The sequence below is a fragment of the Acomys minous genome (genome assembly GCF_964271855.1).
Source record: "Acomys minous genome assembly, chromosome: 3".
Taxonomy (NCBI): Eukaryota; Metazoa; Chordata; class Mammalia; order Rodentia; family Muridae; genus Acomys; species Acomys minous.
The window spans coordinates 31,856,846-31,876,417 of NC_140485.1; the positions used below are offsets into that span (position 1 = coordinate 31,856,846).

Sequence of the window (19,572 nt, forward strand, 5' to 3'; positions counted from 1 at the left end):
CTTGAATAGGTAAATATGTTGTTATTAAAATGAAAAGATGAATTTTCCATGGGTTTCTTCACACTTGAAATCACTAAGCTAGAGTAATCATTGATATAAGCTTCTTCTATACAGAAGAGGCTGAAAGAGGGTTTTATTGAATGAAGGATCTGTTTCAACCCAACATTGACCTGGGTCATTTTTTTTAATGCAATAGGTCGAGAGGCCTGTGACCTTAACAAAAGGCTTCAGCCAAGGACACTTCCTTCATCCTCTTACTCATTTGATCAAGTGGGTCATTAAAGCATTTATTAATTCCTCCTATATGTCAGGCTCTGGGCTGGGGAGTTACAGGGACAATCCAGGGATGAGCAAAATGACCAGGGCAAGCTTTACAGTACAAGGAAGAAGAGGAGACTGCAGGGATGGAGGAAACAGTGACTCATCGCCTGTGGTCAAGGAGGCTCAAACAGAGGAACTGGCTCCACACCATGGCAGAACAGCACACTCTGTGGTATGACACCAACCTGCTGGCTGGATGTTGTTTTCTGACAGACACAGCTTTTGCTTCTAATCATGCCCTCCGGTCGGATAGGTCACGTGGAGATTTTATAGTCTAGTCGTCACGCAGCCCAGAACTGAGACAGGATTGTGTACCAGCAATCACATACTAGGTGACAAATCGATGTGCACTGAAGTGACTGTGGCTCCTGGCTTTAAAAGGCTTCCAGCCTAGTTTCTTTATGTGCACAGTGGACTTTTCTTCTTGTGTTCAGTCTCAAATTAGCTTTCAGGTTTTCACTTCCTCATCTGAGCCAGAGTCCTGTGCACAGTCAGCAAGAGCTCGTCGTCCGGCTCTCCTCATCCCAGGCATGGTCCCTTCGTTGTCCTGTGGGACTGCCCTTTCAAATGCCACTAGTCCTTAGAATATTCTCATAATGTCCACGGATTGTCAGACAGTGTCAGACTCAGATAATCTGTTTAATACTCCAAATGACGGTTTAAAAGACACTTTAAAACCTGAGACTTTTGACATGTTATCCTATTTCATTTAAAAAAAATGCCTAAATGAAGCTTTTAGGAATGATGAAAACTAATCACATGATATTATGAGCTGATCCCTTCAACAAGTGCCAGACAAGAGCAGGGGTACTCCTACTGAAACCCAATTTGACCTCATGGCAACTCCACTCAGTACCAAGGGTGGTAGCTAAAAGGCATTGCATTTCTTAAATGAGGGGCTGGAGAGATGGCTCAGTGGTTAAGAGTACAGGCTACTTTCCCAGACATCCTGAGGTCAATTCCCAACAACCACATGATAGCTCAGAACTATCTATAATGGCATCTGATGGCCTCTTCTATCATGCAGGCACACACGCAAATAGAGTGCTCATATACCTAAATAAATAAATATTTTAAAAAATTTTTCTTAAATGAGTAAGCATAATCTTTGTATATTTAGGGATATAGATTATATATATAATATATACATATATTATATATCTCTATATCCCTGGATATACAAAAGATTATTTTTATTCATACATGTAGACATATTAATATGTATGTGATATATACAAATACATGTATGTATGTAATCCTGGCTCATCAAGACTAGGAAGTTTCAAAGGATATTTGTTAGAATTTTCTCACAGGCCTAAGAGGTTCCAATATTGTTCACGTTTCTTTGTAACATTTTATGAGTTTAGCATTTCTTTTTGTGTATGCATATGGGTGCACATATAATTTATGTACATTCTTGTATATGGAAGGCATAGGTCAACATCAGGTGCCATTGCATAGGTCAACATCAGATGTTATCAGGAGACATCTACTTTTGTAAGCATAAGGTTATTGTTTAACTCAAATGCTGATTTCTGTACTCACCCATATCTGGATGTCATCCTTGTTCTGAAAATTTTCTATCTCAATGTTGTATAAACGCTCCTCCCCATTGTCCCCTGATATGCCAATAAAGCAGTTTACAGCCAATCGCTAAGCAGGGGAGAGAATAGGGCTGGACTTCACACCCTATTCATGAAGTCTCAGTTCTTTGATAGCTAGGTTAAGAGAAAAACTGCAAAAACAAACACAGTTTTATAAAAAAAATAACCATAATGTATCTTGTATATTTTGTTTTTTGAGAGAGGGTCTGACTGGGACCTGAGGCCAGCTGGCCAATGAGATCTAGTGATCTACTTGTGTCCATGTCTCCAGCAGCCAGGTTACAATCCTGTGCCACTATGATCTGCTTTTCATGTGTGTGGTCAAGGTTGGAGCTCAGGTCATCAAGCCTGTGACGCAGATGCTTTACTGGCTGAGCTATCAGCCACCAATGTGTTTAGCATTCTTTATGACGCTTTCTTTTGTGCCCGGTAGAATGAGATTTCCAAGGGAGCAAGGCCTGTTTCTACTCAGCTATCAGTTCTCAGCATATAAGCACACAGGAAATGTACACGGGTGGTTTGTCTGCCTGCTGGTTGCTGACCCTGGAAATCTGAAGCTCCATTTGCTCTTTCAAAGATTACACAACTAAGTGATGACTAGCGCAACTCAGGTTAAGATGGCCTACGTAACTGATGAGGATAGTAATTGATGGCAGAGACAGCATTTACGTTAAAGCGGTTCACAGTCATTGCAGCACTACAAAAGAGACAGCTCTTAACCAAGGGTGTTGGTATCTGTGCCATGTGGACTCGTCTTACCCAATAAGACGTTAGCAAACACAATGCAGTTAGAGGCTGGATAAAGCAGCTTGGTATTGGGCCGTGCCATCTAGAACGCTGAAGATGTTCAGGCTATTCTGTATTGGAAGGAGAATCTCTGTAGAGAGCAAGAACATTTGGAAAACAAGGGAGGTCTCCTCCCACCATTCCAGCTTTTCAAACTACCCTACTGTAGTCTTAAGACTTGTGAGTGATACTGTCCAAGAATGGACTTCCCCAGACATAGAGCCAACACTGTAAATGCATCATCGGGTCCAGCTGTTCCTATGTAGGATCCAGCCCAAACACCCTGTCCACAGACTCTTGAGCAGGTGGACGGTCAGTGAGCTATGCTACTAAGCTTTAGAGTGACTTTGTAATATTAAGTAACTGATATAGTCACTGTGCTTGGGTCACTGGGCATCGGTGTACTCTCTCAGTTCACTTACAAGATAAACTCAGCCCTTCATTATCACCTCTATCTTGAGGTTCACTAACTTGCTCAGGTCAATGCCTGTAAACCAGGTCTACCAGAATCTAAAGTCTGGCTCTTGCTATTGTCCTGTATTGACATCATGATAAACTTTGCCGTGTGACCACATCTCAAATTTTTCACTGCTTGCTTCCATAAAAAAACCCTGTCATACACATAGATTTGTTAGGGGCTTATGCTTTTGGCAAGAAAAGATTTCCAGTCTCTGACACTTGAGTTGCTCTTGTATGTCAGTCAAACTGAGATGAAGTACTTGAATAATTTATTTGATGAATAATCCCAGGATATGTCAGAGGGCACAAAGTGCTTAATCTTCTATTATTTTTATGTTTTCTTTTATAATTCATTATTATTTTAGTAATTACAGACTATTATTAAATAGTAGAGACAAGGTTGGGAGTGTAGAGCAGTTGCATGACGCCTAATTTGATCTTCAACACCGTGTAGAACCAGGAATAGGCATCCCTAATTCCAGCACATGGGAGCTGGAGTTTTAGACACCAGAAAGCAAGGTCAAGGTCATCTTCCAAAAAGGCTGTTAGAAGCCATCTTTTTTCATGAGCCCTTGTCTCAGAAAAAGAAAAGAAAGAAATATGAAAAGAAGGAGAGGTAAGTGGAATACTATAAAGTACATTGAATTGTACCAATATAAATAACAGATTCTACCACTGAATAAAGCATTGCATCTTTGTGCCAATGTGTCCAGTGTGAAAATAGTATAGTAAATTATGATCTGAAAAGGCCTGAAGCCTAGCAACCTTCATTTGCTATCAACATCTTGGCGGAAGTAAAGAAGCTGACATTCTTATCTTCCTGAGATGCATTGGGGTGGGCTGAGCATCCTATCAGCACAAGAACTTTTATTTTGAAAATCAGGAAATTGTTTCAGGACTGTGTGTGGGCACTTCCTAAAGCTTCCTTATCTACTGTGGGCATTGCCTAGGCTTCCTGAGCCGGGAGGCACGTGGTTGTTTTTCTAAGACGATTTTTACGGAGTCCTAAAAGCTGTTCTTCATTACCTAAGAGATTTTAGCAGATAAGTATTTCATTTCAAATGAGAGGGTCCATCGGGGATAAGATACAGTCATCATTCCCTGAACGTTCACAGAGGTGGAGGTGACAGACAGAGATCTTTGTAAAACTCTCTCTCTGTAGGAACTTACAGATAAATAGGAGCAGACTAGTTCTTAAAAGTTATGATTCAGGGACTTTTCCAAGTATGGGAAAGGTAAGATTTCTGAAAGCCACTGGGAGGGTTACTGATGTTGCCAATGATGATAAGAAGCACCTGTGATACATGTACTCATTTCCATCCAACATGCTGGTAGTGTAAGGCTGTAGCAGAAGTGTCGTTCTAGCCTTGAAAATAACATGTGACGTGAATATTGTTAGATCCGGTTCTCTCTTGTGATCTCAGAAACTCTGGGGACTTTAGGAGTTATCTCACTAGCCTTGTGCCTGAGGCTCCAGTGTCTTTCCTGGCTATCTGATTATCTCGCTACTCTTTTGCACAGTTCGATTGAAGAGGAAGTGAACACTTGATAAGACAGCGCATTCCATCTTTGAGAGCCTTTGTCACTGCAGATCTAGTGTGTTTAATAAATTCAGGCCTTCACGTCCAAATGCTCTTTGGGCTGTTTTAAATGAACCAGATTTCTTTGCTCATGAAAGTCTTTTCTCACTGTCATTTTACAGGGTAGCTTCTTGCTTAAAAGGTGAGGGCATAGCACCTTATTAATGGTCCCAACTCTGTTAATAAAAAAAAAAATGCAGGCAATGTTACAATTGCATGAAAGAACTCTGAGATGCCAGGGGCTCTCTCCACATGGTCACATTGATGGCTCTAGATTGTCACTTTGGTCCCTGCTTACACATCTGGACAAATAGGAAAGATACTGTGGTCCTCTTGTTGGTCACAAAGGTAGGAGAGAAAGAACATGTGTCAAAGCACATACTAGATTCCTTCTGCCTGAAACTTGCCTTCTTGGAATACATGAAGGGCTCCAATTACTTCTGCTCACGTGTTCAAGTTATGTGACCATGACCACATAACTTGATATTTGATAGGACTGAATTTGATAGGACTGAATTTGATAGGACAGAAAAGATATATATTCTATGTCCAGGGGTGATGCTGGTGACTAACTCCATCACAGATGACTCTGACCTCAAAAAGAATACCTAAGTATTAGGAACAAAGTTTTTTTTCTTTCTTTCTTTTTGTAAACCACATTAGAATATCACCTTGTGCATTCTATATTGTGGTGAGGCACTTGTGCATCTGACATATGGTACCAACTGATACGACAACAGGGCACACACCCCCTCACCCCCATTACTGATTGCTTACAGCATGTTGATTTCACTTTGTTTCTTTCAGTATCATGTCAGTGGAGTGTCTGATGCTTTCTTCTCAGTCAGGAGCGGCTTTTGCTGTGGATCATGTAATCTGTCTGAAGTGATGACACACTTGGAGCAGGCCGACATCCAATGGCCAATCAATAACCTCTTGCTATCCCCATTTAGCTGTTTGTGAGTGTGTCTTAAAGGACATTGTGTCCTTTCAAAGCAGGACGTGGTGGTACCTACCTTCAACTCCAACACTTGGGAGGCCGAGACCAGAGGACTGTGAGTTCTGGTTCATTCCATGCTGCACTGTGCAACTCGGCCAAAGAAACAGTAAAGTGGACACTCTAATCCAGTCCACACAGTCTTAAAGACAAGGCTGGTTATTTCCCTCTGATTTTGCATATGATAAGGTATGAATGATTTGATAGCAACTGGGTTTGCTGGTTTTCTCTCATAACTGGGACCGTTGCTTGCAGTAGAGCACACAAATGTCACTGATAGGGATTTTCAAAGACACGTAAGTGATCCAGTGAAAGATAGTTCATGAAACCAGTGGCTTGTGGCCAGTAGAAAAGGAGTTTAAGTGACAAGGCAGGTTTTTCAAGGAAAATAGGAGTAGGAATTATCTTCAAACAATCAGAGACCTGTGTATTGCTTTAGCAGCCTGTGTGAGAAGTAAAACTGAAACACCTTTGCCTTGCCTGGCCTTTGTGGCGTCAGGGAGTCAGTGGCACCTTAAAAATAACTGCAACAGGATAAGGGACAGGAGGAAAAAATAAACACTGCTAAAAAAAAATAGTTTATTAAGGAAGGAAGTAGAATGAAGCACACAGAAGCAGTCATGTGCAGAATAAATATAGAAAAGAGCACTTTTCCAGAGACACGCTAGGAAAAGCCCTGACCCAAATGTACTGAAAGCTATCCAAGGAGAGAGACAATAGTCCAGTGGGCTGAGATGTTATCTGTCATCCCAGGGAAAAGCCCCACACAGGAAGATGCATGTTGAAAAATAGAACTAAATTGGAGGGGAAAACCGCTAACCAAACTCTGTGTATGTAGTGGTAACTCAGGCACTGAAAATTATAAAGTGGTATGGGAAAAGCCTGGCACACTACTTAGAGAGGGACGTGGAGATATTTGCAGAGTGTGGTGGAAGGGAGTCACCAAGTCTTCCCACAGCTGACACCAACAGATACCTGGAAACTTCCAGAAACTCTTTGTTTAATTAAATCCTAAATTAACTCTTATTCTTTTTACAAGGGGGCAGAGTATAAAGGTACAGATCTTCTTTAGGTCATTGGCTGCAAAGATTATGTAATTGTTCATTTCACATTGCAACTGGAGCTCAGCCCTTATAGTCCAAGTCAGACTGACGTCTGCTAGGTAGTAAACTTTTAAGGCTTGGCAAGCTATTTGGTCTCTGTTGTAGGTTCCGAAATTTGCCTTGGTGGCACAAAAGCAGCTGTGAGTAGTCCATAAGTGAATGAATGAATGTGGCGGGCTTCCAGTAAACCTTTATTTACAAAAACAGTCAGGAGGTTGTTTGAATAATTAAAGTATAAGAAGATAAGATGCCAGGCAACAGATATTAGATGAGGTTTATGAAATGAACATGTGGAGAGAAGGAAAGGGGGCAGAGGAAGAGAGGAAGAGAGAGGTAGGTAAGAGAGTAAGGGGGGTTAAGAGGGAGAGATGGAGAGAAGGGTGGGGGGGGTGGGAGAGGTGAGAGGGAGAAGGGGAGAGGTGAGAGGGAGAGCCACAAGGAGAGTTTGGGCTTTTATAATCTTGGGTAGGAGCCACACCCAGTAGGAGGTAGGCAATGACATCACAGGTAGGCAGACTGGAGCAGAATCCTAACATTCCTCCCTCAATCCAATGAGGGTATTGGATTGTATTTTATATAAGGTAAGTTAAAGCATATAAATGCAGGTAAGGGGGGAAAGAGAAAGAGAGAGAAAAAAAGTCAATAGCACCAAAGTGTCCAGATGATATGGAATGTTCAGGGTAGAGGGCAGGGTGTGTCAGCCATGTCCTGCAGCAGATAGGGACCGAGGAGTGCTGGGAGAACCTGGAGCTGTTTGTCCTGAGTCTGGAGCACAGTATTTCAGCCTTTTGTAAATGGATAAAGGGTGAAGTAATCAATGTCTTTGACTGCTTCCTGCTGACAGTAGGGCAGCAACAGGGGGTTGGAAGGCTGAAATGTTAGCCAGGTTCCAGAAGAACAGGTTGTTATATTTGCTGTCCAGGGTCTGAGAACAACATCTGTGGCTAGGAGAATAATGCAGGTCCAGCTGACATGGGCCTGATGGCAGGGCTTTTGTGCACAGTGGTGATGGGTTCGTGGCTAGGCTTGTTGCATGTGAAGAGAACCCAGCAGCAGGCAAGCAGCAAAGATTGATAATAGAGTTTAGGGAAAGCAGATCTGTTGTGTGCTGGTGGAGAAAGTTCCCATAGTAAAGACCGTGGGATTGCTTTCCACATATGGTGCCACCAACTTTAATAATAAAAAGCTTAGATGCCAGGCAACAGATATTAGATGGAAAAGTTTATTAAGTGAGCATAGGAAGAGAAGGAAAGGGGGAATGGGTACCCGAAAAAGAGACAGCGACGGAGGAAGAGAGAAGAAAGGTAAGAGAAAGATGGGGAGGGGGGCAGTAAGAAGAAGAGAGGTAAGAGCTATAAGGAGGGTTTGTCCTTTTATAATCTTGGGTAGGGCCACACCCAGTGGGAGGTAGGCAATGACATCACAGGTAGGCAGACTGAAGCAGAATCCTTACAGAGTGTACTTGGCTCCTGGGATAGAGTGTGCCAGCTCCTGCCCACTTGTTTTTCTCCAATCCTCAAGATTGCTTCCTAGTGGCGAAAAGAGTTAATACCTGCTTTGTATTTTGTGATAGAAAACCTGATTGATTTTCAGTGAGCCAGATGTGCCAAAGTGCTTTCAGAGAGTACACATTTCTTCTTCTGAAACATGTGAGCTAGCTTTTTCAGAGAGGGCTTCTCTATCTATCTATCTATCTATCTATGTTTTGGTTTTTCTGAGACAGGGTTTCTCTGTGTAGCCTTGGCTATCCTGGACTCACTTTAAGACCAGGCTGGCCTCAAACAGACAGCGATCCACCTGCTTCTGCCTCCCTCATGCTGACATTAAAGGCGTGCACCCCCACGCCCAGCTGTACTAGACATGTTAGCATACATAGTAAATGTTTAAAAACTTAATCTTTTCTGTACTTCAGTGAAAACATTGTCTTAGAATTATCATTTCAGCCATGAAACACCATGACCAAATGCAAGTTGGGGAGGAAAAGATTTACTTGATTTACACTGTCGTACCATGGTTCATCACTGAAGGAAGTCAAGACAGGAACTCAAACCTGAAGGCAGGAGCTGATGCAGAGGCCATGGAGGCCATGTTGTTTACTGGCTTGCTCCTCATGATTTGCTCAGCCTATTATTTATAGAACCTAGGACCACTAGCCCAGGATGGCACTACTCCCAGATAAATCACCAAGTAAGAAAATGTTCTACAGACTTGCCTACAGCCCAACCTTTTGGAGGCATCTTCTCAGTTGATGTTCCCCCCCCCCCCTGATGATTTTAGTTTATGTCAAGTTGACATGAAATTGCCCAGTACACCAATAAACTCTGGGTTTCTAAGATAGATACTTACTTCAGTTTACCTCAAGGAAATCTCAGCTGCCAAATCAAGCCTTGACATTCAGGCCAGCCAGCGACCTCTTCTGGGGGCCTTGAGTCCAGTGGCACTACAAAGACTTCAGAGAAGAAATTCTCTTCTTCAAAGCTTTATAAATCACATAAATGTGGTCAGTCTCAGAATTAAATAAATAGAACCAAATGGACTTGAATTACTATTTTGGGGGGAAATCGCAAAGGCTAAGAATGTTATAATATTGGCAACTAGATTTGACATCACTTCCTTGGGATTATGGCTTGGTTATGAACCTACTATGGTGATGCTTTGCTGTATTTACATGGTTACATTCAATTTCGTATTCACATTAGCAGATAAGGATTGTCCCTACCATTTATTTCCCCGACTTTTACATTTTTCCATAAAAGAAGTTTTTCAACATTTTGCTTCTTGCCTAACCTTATATTTTTTTATCCAGACACACACACACATACACATGCATACATGCACACATGCACACATGCACACATGCACACACAAACACACACACTTAAACAAACAAACAAAGCAAAATAACCAACCAACCAATCAAACAAAAACAAAGAAAGACAATGAAAAAAAAATGCTAAAATAGAAGGCTCAAATTTATGAAAGATTAAATAATGGGGATTACAACTGGCCTCATAAGAACATTATAGTTTTGTACAGTAAATAACTTCTAGGGTACTTCCTGTAAACACCACCCCCTCCTGGTCCCACAAACTGCTTTAGTCCATTTACCTGTGATGTCATTGCCTACCTGCCATGGGGCGTGGCCCTGCCCAGTGTATAAAAAGACAGACCTACCTTGCCCCTCCCTCTCCTGCCTCTGTCTCTGTCTCTCTCCCCCCCCACCCCCCCACCCCCGTTACCCCTCTCCCTGGCTCTCCCCCTCCTTACATGCTCATTTAAAAAGCTACTCATTTAATATCATATCTGTTACCTGGTATCTTATTTTCTTATTTTTAATTATAAAACAAACATGTTTCCAGACAAATTCTTGCTAGCAATGGAAGAAGGAGGGCGGGAGGTAGAGAAAATTTAGCTAAATTATTTTCTAAGTCTGTTACTTGAAGATCAAACTGATAAGCTGGTTTAAAAAGCAGTATGGTTGTTAAAAGGAAAAGAAATATTTACTCTCTTCACACCTTGCCATAATACAGTTACAGTATCAACATGAAAACGCACTGGCATTTTAGATTTGTTCCCCACTCCCACCCCTTGGGCTCTATCTATAGCTTCTAGTTAGCTGTTCTGTTCTGGCCTCTGCTCTTGCTTGAAGACACAATGGTACATATCATAAGCTATGTGATAAAACAATGAGTTTTGATCAAATAAATAATTTTGTATAGGTTAAAAGGAAATGTAATGGAAAACTAGAATATTTTGAGTTGGATATTGTGATCCACGCCTGTAGTCTCAGTACTCAGTGGAGATAGGAGGATTTCCAGAAATTCCAAGCCAGCCTAGACTGCTTGGTGAGTTCCAGGCCAACCATGGTAGATAGGGGGTGGGGTGAGTGGAGAGAGAGAGAGACCCTGAAACAAACAAACGGAACAATCAAATAAACCAACCCAAAATCATTTCGTTAAAAAAAAAAAAATGTTTCTCAACTCCAGTGATTGGCAAGGCCTCTGTATTTCTTGGACTTTGACACGTTTAGGTCATGTTTTCTAGAATAATCTTGAAGAAAGAAGAAATGTAAAGGGAGCATAAAACAGCTATGAATCCGATGCCTTTAGAGCTGGGGGTGGGGAGGAATCTACAAATTCTAAAAGATCATTGTTGTTTTGGAAAGCACCAGATTTATACTAGATAAGATCTTACTTAGGTCCTGTTCCAACTCCTCGGGGGAGAAACACCTGGAGAAGGAGGCTCTGATGGAGAGGCAGCCTTCAGCAGCTTGGTGGGCCACACATTCCGAGGGGGAAGATAACGAAGCCCAGGCGTGTGCTAAGGCCTGCCCTCCCATCCCCTGACTACCTTGCATCATCTTTCATGTGCAGCTCTGACCCCTCCTTCTCAATGACAGAGACACCCAGGCCTCTCACCTGGGAAAACACCCTTTTCGGTGCTAAATTCCTCTACCCTTCAGCCCTGGCTCTTCCCACAGGCGGATCAGAAGATAATAGCCTTTGGTGACCTCTCTTATCTCTCCAAATAGCTGTGTTGTCTGTTGTCTCCCACCCTGGAGATTATGTTTTAAATGCAATTGCTAAATCAAGTGTATTTTTTCCAGTTTCCGCCCTCTTCTCTTCCTCCTTCCTTTCTTTTCAATGCCAGGTTTTATTTTTTTTTCAGGTCTGTCTCTTTCGTTAGACTATCTATCCCAGGAGGGCTGAGGTGGTATTTAATTCAAAACCTTAAGATGACCACAGTGCCTGGCCTATGCAGGCTCTTAAGAAATGTTTGTTAAATAAGTTACTCCTTACTGGACCAATGAGTTTCAGGAATGTGGGACAAACGGCATTTATATAGACTTGTATTGTTGTTTTATTTAAACGATGTGGCCTGTCTTTCCACATGGTTTGGCTTTGAGGGACTCATTTCCTGTTTCTTTTAAATTTTTTTTTTTTTTAGCTCTGAAATCCCTTTGCTCTGAAGTCCTCCCCCTACCCCCCTTTGCAAGTTCAGTCCTTTTTGCAGGAGGTCTCAGCCTTCAGGGGGCCTCCCTGTCCAGGCTGGAGGTAAAGCAGTATATTCCATTGTTTGCTTAGCCGCCTGGGTGGTTCCCACTTTGCAAGCAGAGGAAGCAGCTAAAAGAAAACCCTGGGGAGCCCAAATGTGGCCTCTACATCCAGGCAGCTGGTGCTGGCTCAAGTGCAGCAAAGACAGGGTGGGGGTGGGGCGCTTCTTCAAGGGCAGCTGCTACACATCTTTCCCAGCAAGCATCCTCTTCAGATGGGAGCTTTCTACTTACCCACCACAGCCGCCATTTTTTTTTCTTCCCTTGAAATACTAAGGACAGAGCCTAAAGCCTTCTTCCTGTTAGGCAAACACTCCATCCTTCAGTCAGTTGGCCTTGGATTCACTCTGTAACAGACAGATTTTAAATTTGTGATCCTCCTGCCTTAGCCTCTCAAGTAGCTAAAATTCCAGGTCTATGTCACCACACTTGGTTTGATTTATTTATTTTTGTGTATAATCATAAACTGATAAAACCATATCCTAAACATTTGAAATTATAATGGGAAAAACCTAATCTCCATATCTTCAGAGTCTCTCTCTCTCTCCCTCGTTTTTTGTTTTTTGGTTTTTTTTTTTTTTTGAGACAGGGTTTTTCTGTGTAGCCTTGGCTGCCCTGGACTTACTTTGTAGAGCAGGCTGGCCTCGAACTTACAGCATCCTTCTGCCTTTGCCTCCTAGAGTGCTGGGATTATAGGGATGAGCCACCTAGCCAGGCTTCAGATGGTCCCTTAAAGTTCTTTTTAAAGTTTTTGTTTGTTTGTTTGTTTGTTTTTAATCTTTTTAATGTGATTCTGGTAGTTTCTGCTCTTTTTACCTACTGGATCCTGTTATGCCCAGATTGTGAGGATTCCAAAACAAAAGAACCTTTATTCCAGCATGCTGGGATCGACAGCTCAAACAAAATGGCGAGGACCCCGAGGGGAACGTGCAGGCCTCTTTTAAATGCCAGTGAGGGTGATTCTGAGGTGGGTTAGGTAATCTTTACTTCTATTGGCACAGAGCAGAGGCAAGAGTATGAGTACAACTGGGATTGGTTAGGGTTTTGGTATGGGGCTAGGGGTCCTCTGAACTGGTTCAAACCGGCCCAAACTGGTAGGTGTCCTAGAAGCTACTTGACTCTGGTCAGGAGTTAGGGGCTCTTCAAACTGGTAGCTAAGCAACCCTATCTTTCTCAGGCCAGGTGTTCTGGCTGCCCCTGATTGGCTGTTGCTAGGGGTGATGGTCAGACATTATCAGAGACGAGTTGATTGAAGCACATCTGAAACGGGTTTCTGAAATGGGAGTTCACGCCCAGGCCACTTTCCCTTAAGAAATGGAGTTTCTTCTTCAGAAATGGAGTTACTTTTACACAGGCCTCACAGATCCCAAGTGTTCCATCAGGACACTTTTGGGTTATATATATTTTGTCAGGGGAAATATCAAGGTATAGTTGTCCTTTTGAGAAGTGCTCTTCAAGAGTTGGGTTTACTGTTGCCTGGTGTGCCTGTGGCCCAGGGAGCTCTGACAATAAAAGATCATCAGGCTGTTCATGTGGAACAGCTACTGCCTGTATTTGGTCTTCCCACAAATAAAGGTAAACGCTACCACATGAGGCAAGCTACTTTTCTGGGGCAAAATATATGCACTTAACTAAGTAATCTTGAGAGATAACCTTGAGAAATAATTTGATAGGCACATAGAGATTTTATTCTCCAGGATATAGAATTATGCTTTAAAAAATATGTAGGTTATTAACACCTACAAAAAACCTAAAATGTCCAAATGTCTTAGTCTGTTTTGAGTTGTAACAAAATACCTGAGGCTGACTATTTAATGAGTGGAAATAGGTATTATGTGACTCATGCTTCTAATATGACCACCTTGTAAAAAACATGGAAGGTCCAAGCAGAAGGTGCCAGCTTCCAATTTTACCAGTCTCTCCTATCCCCACTCCCTACCACTTGCCTAGAGCAGCAGAGAAGCTGGAAAAGGACTGCCCCTACGCAAAGAAGGTCAAGTACATGGGCATTCAACAGTTTCCTCTCCTGAGAACCAATTCAAGTCTGTGGGGGGCCCACCTAGCCTTCACGACCAGCATTAACTCTTTCAGGAAGATGGACCTGCCAAGCCGTCCATCTCCACCCAGCATTGCTACACTTCTGATTCAGCTATCTGTGCAGAGACCTCTGGATAGCAACGTCCTAACCATTGCACCAAGAGTCCAGGTGTGCACACCCACAAAAGAATAGGGTAGGATGACTTGAAAAGGAAGATAAGCAGAAGTCAAAAACAGGAGAAATGGAGGTTAGGTTATGGGCAAAGCATGCCTCAAATGAACTCCAGATGCGTTCCAATTGTTCAGAAACCACCAGAACAAAGGGAAGTGAATTGGGAAGAATTGCTTCTCCGAGGCACAGATGGTCAGATCTGACACAGGGGAAGGGGGATGTCAGCGGTGTCCACTGTCACTGACGCTTCTTTTTAGAGTCCTTCTTTTATTCCTCTGCTTTGGGTTGTTGTTGTTGTTGTTGTTGTTGGTAAACACTGGGGTCTTATCTGACCCTGGCTGGCCTTGAACTCACTAGGGATGGAGTTGAACTCCAAATCCTCCCTCTGCCTTCCAAGTGCTGGAATCACAAGGCAAGCAAACACCACTTCCTGGAGCCTTAGTTCCCTGGTGGAAGCTCGCTCTTGCACTTGTTCAAGTGTTTTCTGCTCTTGCCACCACCATCCTCTGCCCCAGTGTATAGGAGAGGAGACCTGCCTTTGCTTTCCCTTGTCACATGAAGGTAGAATACAGAGAAACAACTTTTGTTGCCCGCTGTAGGCACAAGCTATTGGTGAGCTTTGCTATAACCTTCTGTGCAGTGTCGTGGACTAGCTGTGACACGTTTGGAGGTCTCAGAAAGGACTGGTATTTATTTATCCTATGGAAAGAAAGCTGCCTTAACTGATGGTCCTTATTAGCGCTGGTCATGTGCATTTTCAGACTCACCTTAACCCTCTGGTGTTCCCCAGACGGTGACGAAGCAGGCCTCCACAGTAAGTCGGGTTAGTGGCTGGGGCAGGCAGGTACGGGTTCTTAAGAACTATAAGGATGATGTCATTCAGGATTTCGATGCTGATCACTCATTATGACTGGAATTACTTCCCAGTGTTCTCTTGCGCCTTCTGCCATAATGACTGGCGAGATTGAGACAGTCACTCTGCTACCAGTGGAGAGACACCAGGGAGAGTGTTCAGCTAATTTAGAATGGACATGTACAAGGGTGAGCAGTGACTCTCTGTTATAAAGAAACTCTTCACAGAGAAACCCTGTCTTGAAAAACAAAACAAACAACAAAACAAAACAAACAAAAAACACAAAAAAAAAAAGAAAGAAGAAGAAAGAAAATGTTGCTTTAAACTAAACATAATGCTGTCTTTCTGACTTGATATGAATGCTAATGAAGAAAACAAACTTGGAGCTAAACATTTACGTGGACTGTCTCATTGGAAGCCTCACAAGAACACAAATGCTTTTATTTCCTCTGGTTAATAGATGAGGAGATAGAATTAGAGTGCTTAAATAACTTTTCAAAAGTCCCATGTCTTGGAAATGGTAGGCCTGAACTTTGAACTCAAGTTTTCTCTGACAGGAAACCAAGATACTATTATTTCAAGAGCATTCCTTGGAAGATAAAATGCTAAGCAGCTCAGGGAGTGGTGATTAACTTGCATTCTGGAAGAATCGTTCCCTGGGTCAACAATCAGGTCCTCAGCCAGCTCTGCTCTTCACGTTGATGAGGTGTCCTCTCTAGTGCACCGTGGTGTGTGCTTGGAGCCTCCCAGCGCCAGCTTTGCTGTCTGTGGCTGTATAAGCAAAGTCTCTGTATGCAAGAGATCAACTTTGGCCATTTTAACCCATGTTCGATCTTGAAAAGGTAAATCTCTGTCTCTCTCATCTTTGGCTTCTTTTTCAAGGAACTATGGAAGGTTACTGAATCCAGTTCAGAGCCTACTGTGAGGAATGAGGGAGGCACGGTCTAAAGAAATTGGAATTTTCTCCCCCGACCCCCATACCTTCAGGAATAACCAGAGTCACGCTATCTGCATGTGAACACTTTGGAGGTTTTCATTCCCTTCAAGAGGAAAGAGGTCTTTTTTTGGAGAGAGGCCAATGGTGTTCAAAACACAGGAAGTAAAAACACAGGAGCAGTTCTCATGCACTCGAGGGGTGGCCTCTTTTTGATATAAGCAGAGAAGTCAATCTACTTGGTGAATAATACATTTTGGGGGGGGGGTTAATTTTCTTTTTGAAAATTCTCGTTGTGTTTTTATTTGAGGGTTTTGTTTTGTTTTGTTTTTGTCATTTTTAACGGAGATAGCCAGCTTCCGGCCCGAGGTGAACAAATCCTTTACCCTCTCAGATCTTATCGCTTCTTATCTGGAAGATGATAGATTGGAGCCAGTCTCCTGAGTGGCTGCTGGCTGTTTGATCCTGCCTTGTCCTGCTGCATCCTCTGGGGAGGAATGTGTCTGGAGCCTGTTTCTGTCTTGGGCTGTGGATCCCAGCCTGGAGGGGCTTCCTTAGAGAGAAGAAAAAGTGACCCAGCCTCGCTTCTGTTTGACGTTAGAGTTCTGCAGCTTGTTCTGTGGGGACCTAACACGTGGGACCAAAGGAAAGGCGCTTGGAGTCCCTAAACACCGCTGCAGATCAAGTGAAATTTTCTTTGCGTTTTTCAGCAGGAGTGCAGCAGGGAGGGAAAGAAACAGCAAACAAACAAAAAGATGGTTTTTTGCGAAGCCCTAGTCCCAGACTAACCTAGAGTTGGTGTTTGAATTCTGGAAAGCCTTAGGATAAGCCTCGCAATTATGTACTTAGTCACAACCAGAGGGGAGGAACTTTGAAGGCATTGGATTGAAGATACACAAAAGTCAGGAAGTGACCCTTTCTTGGGGACTGCAGAGGCCACAGAGGAGAAACAAAGTCGCCTCACAACTGGGGAAGACGGACCGTACCATCCCAGGGGGCCGGAGTGGGGAAGAGGGCGGTGGAAACTGACATCCTTGCTCTCAAGGAGCCGGGAAGGACACAGGATTTCCCGGCTGAAAAGCCTCAGTGTCTGCCTGTCCCAGCACAGCCTCTCTCCCGCAGTGGAGGACTGGGTACTGCAGCCCTGGGGCGCCCTGCATCACTGCTCTATGCGCGGGCGGGGCCGCGCTCCCCGGCCTGGGGATGGATGGATGGCGTGCCCGAGCCAGCCCATCTGCAGCCGCGGCTGGTCCGGGAGGAAGCCGTCCCCGGGGATGAATGGGGCTTTGTTCGCCGCCAGCCGCGCTCCCCGCGAGGCCGGGCCCGGCACAACGGAGGCAGTATGCGACAGGCATGGAAATGAGCCGCGGGCTCTCCCCTTGCAGCGCCCAGGAATGCTGGCCAGCCGGAAAGGAGCCCTCGCCGGGGACCCGCTCCCGCGCCTCTGAAACCCCATTGAGAAGGGCCCTTTGAAGCAATTAAAGCGCGTTTCACGGCCGCCCGGGAGGGGGCCCTGGCCGGCCAGCTTCTCTTTTAAACCTCCTTCTCTGTCCCATCGTGTTTGTGCACCTTGGTGTGGCGGGTTACCTAGAAACCAGGCCAGAACCCGCTCCTTCTCTTGAAGAGATTCTGTAACCTCACAAAAGCGTCCCCATAAACAGATTGCTTGTCACCAGGGGGCGGGGGTGTGTGGCGGGGTGGAACCCAGTTTGGACTTGATCCAAGCTGACCTGCAAAGCCTGGGTTCCTGCTTTCAAAGGCTTCTTTGCTGGGCTCTTCACCCACCTGCCTTGCAGTCAGGTTTAGGAGGACAAGAAATCACCGCCGGACGAGGAAGTCCTGAGGCTGTGGCTCAGTATTTTCCATTTTCTCAGAGGTCGGGTGGGCTGTGTTCAGGTCTAGAAATGATGTCACAGCCAGCCCTGTAAAGTGATGTAACCTGCACATGTTCAAGGACTAGGACCAAAGCGGCTATTTTGAGACTCTCAAGTTCCTTCCTTCCTCCCCGGAGACAAGTGGGTGACTGTGGAGAACTCACAAAGCCGCTCTAGGTACAGCGGTTTTCATTTGTTTCTTACAGCGAAAAAAACCTAAGGCTAGAGAACTGACCCCATAGAAAGAGGATGCTTGTGAAATACTTTCTAAATTGGAGGTGGGGGTACATGTGGGAAGTGTGTGGCCTGGAGCCCAGTAACACCCTTATAAAAAGATTTCACTGGGTTCTCTGTTTGGTCGACTTTATACCCCTTTTCTCTAGGACTGATTGTTAAAAGTCTGTCTCACCCCCAGCAGGTGTTTCCTAGAGAACACGATCCTTTTGTTGTAGCTTTGTTTGTTGTGTGTTTTGAGACAAGGTCTTGAATTCCCTCAGTAGCCAGAGATGATGATGTATTCCGGATCCGCTGGCCTCTACCTCCCAAGTGCTGCAGTTACAGGCATGTTCTGCCTTGACCTACACGATCCCATCTGTGGGTTTGTTTGTTTGTTTTGTTCTGATTTGGAAGGAGAAGGAGGTTTTGTGTTCAGAGAACATCCTTCACAATACTTATCAGTGCTTAGCAAATGCATTCGGCAAATGATTGAATGAAGCTGGAACCTCTGGTTTTGGGGCTTTGTTTTTGTTTTTGGGGTTGTTGTTGTTGTTGTTGTTGTTGTTGTTTTGACCCTTTTAATTCCAAACACGAAATAGGGAGCACAATAGGTCCTGAGGATCCTGAGCTAGGGAGATGTTGAGCAGTTTGAAGGAAAGGTTAGGAAACATTTTTGAGAGCACAAACATGCCCCCAAATGTTTCCTGAAATGACCCAAAGGAGAGTGGAGCACTCAGGTGGAGGAGTCATTCTTTCCAAGTTTGGGCATGGTTAGTTCTGGCTAACGTGAATCATGTTTTACGTCAATAAGGAGTGTGCCCAGTCCATCATTTATTCTTTAGGCATGCCATGGAAACAGGATGCTCAGAGTAATGGCTGTGAATGGTAAACATCATTGCTTCTTATATGCTGCTTCAATATGTCTCCGTGGTGATTATTACTTGGGGCTTGGCTTATGCTTTTATTTGTTCCCCCCCGCCCCAGACTTGGATATATATATATATATATATATATATATATATATATATATATATATATATTCTACATACATACAATCAGTCAGGAAGCAAATGAACATGAAATGGTTGAGGCTGCCGTACCTCAAGGATGCCCTGCTGTGGGCATTTAGGGGATGATAAACGCAAATGCAGGGTCTTCTGTTCTCTCTCTCTCTCTCTCTCTCTCTCTCTCTCTCTCTCTCTCTCTCTCTCTCTCACACACACACACACACATACCAAGCATGGGTAACTGTTGGGGGATGGTCTAATGTATTTTGATGCTAATTACTGCTTACTGTCTGTGTTACCCACCTTTTGCTTAATAGAAAGCCATCCCACCTGGGCAGGGCAGAGGAGATAGGTGGGGCTAGGAGAGAGAGGAATCCTGGAAAAAAGAAAAGAGAGACCGCCATGAGGAAAAAAGAAAGAGACCTGAAGTAAAGAGAGGAAGGCTGCCATGGGTTAGATAGAGGAGAAGCACATGGCCGGTGTGGATGGAAAATCCAGCCCAGATAAAAAAACATGAACAAGTATATGGGATTATGGATGGGAGGTAGCTTGATAGAAGTTATTGGAAGCAGATGG

At 43.8% G+C, this 19,572-nt stretch overlaps 2 long non-coding RNA genes across 6 annotated transcripts in view; one reads left to right on the forward strand and one right to left on the reverse strand.

The window, feature by feature from the left end:
• The window catches only part of LOC311594128, a 297,973-nt gene that overhangs the window by 131,392 nt on the left and 147,009 nt on the right, over positions 1–19,572 (forward strand). The window lies entirely within an intron of this gene.
• LOC311594129 lies at positions 4,789–18,950 on the reverse strand. Its single transcript, XR_014777976.1, has 4 exons — positions 14,880–18,950; positions 12,138–12,250; positions 9,197–9,328; positions 4,789–4,926 (listed from the first exon to the last, which is right to left on the reverse strand). It is a non-coding gene; the product is annotated as an uncharacterized lncRNA (long non-coding RNA).